Source organism: Tupaia chinensis, unplaced genomic scaffold (genome assembly GCF_000334495.1).
Source record: "Tupaia chinensis unplaced genomic scaffold, TupChi_1.0 Scaffold000097_1, whole genome shotgun sequence".
In the NCBI taxonomy this organism is placed as follows: Eukaryota; Metazoa; Chordata; class Mammalia; order Scandentia; family Tupaiidae; genus Tupaia; species Tupaia belangeri.
The window spans coordinates 2,369,164-2,373,808 of record NW_006159559.1 but is presented as its reverse complement, the minus strand read 5'-3'; positions in this window follow the sequence as shown (position 1 = coordinate 2,373,808).

Below are 4,645 nucleotides of genomic sequence, written 5' to 3'. Positions count from 1 at the left end.
TATATATATATATCCAGAGGGTATGTGTGTGCATCTGAGAGAGACAAAGGGTGGGAGAGAGAGAAAGCACCCCCCCACACACACACAATAGGGTTTGGCCATGCTGCAATCCATTCCCACCCATTTCTCTGTCTGTTGGGGACTTGGGCTACACATGCACATCCACCCAGCATGTTTTCCAGGTTGCCATGCTGGGACTATAACCTTGGTTGGTCATATGGTAACTGGATTTCTTAACCACTTTGCTATGGGACTGGACCCAGGGCATCTTGTATGTATCAAGGAAGAAAAAGATGAGGTCTTTGCTTCTAAATTGTGCATGCTATTAACAAAGAATTGGAATTGTACTCATTTGCATCAGAGAGATCACCTGCTTTAAAATCTCAGTGTCATTGTTAAGGACTGAACATACAGACCTCAGACCCAATTCTGACCTATATAGTCCTCTCTCTAGCATGCTGGTAAAAGTTATGGAAGCAGAATTGTCAAAAACAAGAACAAAACAAAGAAGTGGAAGCATCTGTGTATTTCTCTTCGTGTCTTTAAATTTCTACTGAACCATTATTTATGGATGTAACAAGCTTAGAAACTACACAAAGCCACATATTCTGTGTTTTAAATGCTAACAAGTTTTGTTTGTCATTGTTAAATTCCCGGATATCACATTTTGTTTGTAGTAAGTAACAAAATTATAATACTGAAAAAAAAATCAGTTGAACTGACTAAGGTACTTGCCTCACCGTAGGTTGAATTAGGCCATATGAAAAGTTACTTTGCATAATCTCCTCATTAATTTGCATTTAGTTATTTCCAAACTAATGTAGCTAACCTCTAATTTTAAAGGAATTGTAGACATAGTTTTATTATTTTCTATTTTGAAGAACGTCTTGATAAAAATTGGGTTGCTTTACTATCTATTTAAATCTCATTATAGCAGTGGTTAGGAGTTCTAATAACATCTCTCTCCAAGGATTTGAGGTTTGGCATCCAGTAGGTGTTGATTCGCTTTCTGTTTTAACCAGTTTCCATGTAAGGGATTTGTGTCTCATTCTCTTCACAAGCTAATAATTATCTAGGCATAATGCTACTCTGTGTATGTCATATGATTGGTGGGGAAAGAAACCATTTACTTAACAAAAAACTGATCATGGTCCTGAAATGTGCCAACTATTAGTATCATGGCAGATGTGGAAGGTCAGAATTAACAAGGGAAATCAGATATGAAAACAACATTTCAACGAGGAATTAGCAATAAGAGAAGAATGCAAATGCGTGAAGTTGGGTGTCAGCAGGTGGCATGGTGGTGAAGGTGCTGGACTTCCACAGCACTGCCCACAGTTGGAACCCAGACCCGGCAGCTTGATAATCATACTGGGTGTGTATGTGTCATGAAAAATCTCTGAGAGGAGAATGGAGAAGGGATTGTAGTGTGGCCATCCCCTCGGGGTGATTTCTCTCTCTCTCTCTCTCTCTCTCTCTCCAGCAAGCACACGCACCCCACGAGAAAAAGAAAAGAAAAGAAAAGAAAAAGAAAAAGTATGAAGTTGGCACAAAGCTCTGCTTCAGTCAGGGAGGTTGTCTAGTGAAGACACTTAAGCAGGGGTTGGAAGTGAACGTAATAATTTTCCTAATGGAGTGGGGTTGCAGGATGAGTACATAGAAATCAGGAGGACTGGGCATTCCAAGAGGAGGAAACAGTAAAATGAAAGTTCAGGGGCCTGAACTAATAAACTGCACATTGCTCAGCTGGAATGAAGCACAAAATATGAGATAGAGTAGTGAGGCAACGAGCATTTATTCAGTGATTACTGTGTGCCAAGCATCCTGCTCGGTTTGGGGGCTTTCAGAGTATAAAGACAGCACACCCTCAAAGAGATTACAGGTCTGTGGCCCAGAAGACCTGTGTATGACAGACAGCAGGAGGAATAAAAGAGGAAAAGGTAGAGAAAGAGGGAGAAAAGTACAAAAGCAGAGGTCTGATAGTCCCATCTTGGCATGATCCTCCTGCCCCAGCTTCCCAGCTAGCTAGGATTACAGGCATGCACAAACATAAGAGTGTTTAGATTGGCCAGAGGACCTCCCATGTGACCTCCAGCTGCCCAAGCAGTAGTGTTATCTGTGTGCCACTGCCGCTGGGCCCAGAAGACGGATAGCAACATGTGATTCCCAGGGCGTTATCTGCTTCAAAGAAGGACACACTGCTACAAGCGAGTGCTATGAAGTCTGCAACGATCATAATTTCAAAATATCGTCAAATATTGCTTATCTGCCTCATCTTTGCCTACCTTTGCCTTCTCCATAACTGCTTCCTGTTCCTTTCTCTATTCCCAACCTAATAAAAGTAGTGAGTCTTATTGCCTAAGAAGAGCAGTTTGGCAGTATGGAGAAAGGAAATAAACTCTGAGGCTTTTCCTGTCTTTCCCCTCATGGATATAATGCTTGAAAGCATAGAAGAGGATGATAGACCTAGAGAGAGCAAAGGGAATATGTGTAACAGAGCAGAAAGAAAGAAAGAAAGAAAGAAAGAAAGAAAGAAAGAAAGAAAGAAAGAAAGCAAGCAAGCAAGCATAGAGCTGTAAGAGCACACAAAAGAACTTGAGAAAAAGCCAAAAGAGGAGCAAAAGTAAAAACAGAGTGAAACAGAGAGCAAGCAAGCAAGGTGGAGAGATAGGTAAGGCCCAGGTCACAGAGGACAGTGTAAATAATCAAGAGTCTTATTCACAATGGCCCCTCACTTCAGCAGTTACTTAGTCACCCTTTTCTCTATTGCCAAACGGGTTTACTGGTTTTGCCACTCCTCTGTGGACATTTCAGAAAGTTCCTTATTTCCTCTGAACTCCACACCGATGGCCAGGGGACAACTCTTTTCTTACCCGCATTCACATGGCTAATGTGACTTACTCCGCAGCTTTACTGCAAGCAAAGTAGAGATACTGAACAATACTTGCCTCACCCCGCTTTTTTCCCCTGCTAAACATTTTTACTAGGTTTACTGAAGTATAATTTACATAGATGAAATTAGTCAAGTTAATCATATTCTGGAATGGGTTTGGAAAATTCCATATAGAGTGTAACCACCATCAGACTTGTGGTACACAAGAACTTTCCATCACAATGAAAAGTTACTAAATGTTCCCTTTGCTATTAGTTCCTTATTCCACCACCTAGAAAACATAGAGTAGTTTGCTGAAACTATAGTTTTGCTAGTCTTTTGTATGTAACTTCTCTCACTAACGGTAATGCTTCATAGAATTATTGATGTTTTGTACATCAGCAGTTGGTTTTCTTTTGTTAACTATTCGTCTATAATATGGATATACCTCAACCTTCATATATTGACAAGCTCATGAAGTTTCAATTGTTTCCAGTTTGAAGCTACTATGCATAAAGCTTCTACAAACATTTCTGTACAAGTCTTAATAAAGACATTTTCATTTCTCTTGGATAACTCTCAGGAGTTAAGCCTGCTGACTCACATGGGAAGTGTATGTTGAATGTTGTAAGAAGCTGCACATTGTTTTCCAAAGTGGCTACACCACTTTATCTTCCCTCGAGCAATGTATGAGAGTTCCAGTTGCTCAACACTCACCAGTGCTTGTCAGTGTAATTTGAGCCATTCTAGCAGATGTGTAGTGGTATCTCATTGTGGTTTTAATTTACATTTTTTTAATGACTAATGATGCAGAACATTTTTATGTGCATATTTGCCTTTTTTTTTCTTCTTTGGTGAAAGAATTTTTCAGATCTGCTCAGTTTTTATAGTTTTTTGTCTTTTTATTACTGAATAGTAAGAAATCTTTACATATGCTAAGTGTTTCATCAGTGTGTTTTTTTAAAGAAGCATTTATTTTATTTGTTAATTATATGATTATTTTTTCACATGAGTATTGCCAGAGAAAGAGAGAGAGAAAGAAAGAGTGAGAAAGCAAACTGCCAAGCCTGGGACTCGAATTGCAGTTGGTCATGTGGGAATTCCAGCATTTTAACCACTACGCCACCTGCTGGTTCTGTCAGTGTGTTTTGCAAATATTTTCTCTGTTTGTGTTTTTTTTTTTTATTTACCAGTATCTTTTGAAGATAAAAATATTAATCCTGTTAAAGTCTAATTTATCTTGTCTTTTTTCTTCCTTTTCAGTTTGTGCTTTTCATATTCTAGTTAAAAAAAATCTTTGCCAATAGCAATGTCATTAAAAATTTCCTATTGTTTCATTTGGCTTTATACTTTTAGCTCTTACACATAGGTCTACCATCAATTTAAAAAAAATTTATATGATGGAACGCAATGGTCAAAATTAAATCTCAAATATATATTGCTATCCCAGTTCTATTAGCTTAATGATTATTCCTCTCCCTGTTGAATTACCTTGACCACTTTGTTGAAAATTAATTGAACAGTGCGCAGCCACGCGCCAGGAACGGCCTGGCCAGCTCTTACACATAGGTCTACCATCAATTTAAAAAAAATTTATATGATGGAACGCAATGGTCAAAATTAAATCTCAAATATATATTGCTATCCCAGTTCTATTAGCTTAATGATTATTCCTCTCCCTGTTGAATTACCTTGACCACTTTGTTGAAAATTAATTGAACAGTGCGCAGCCACGCGCCAGGAACGGCCTGGCCCCCACTCCAGGGGGGTCCT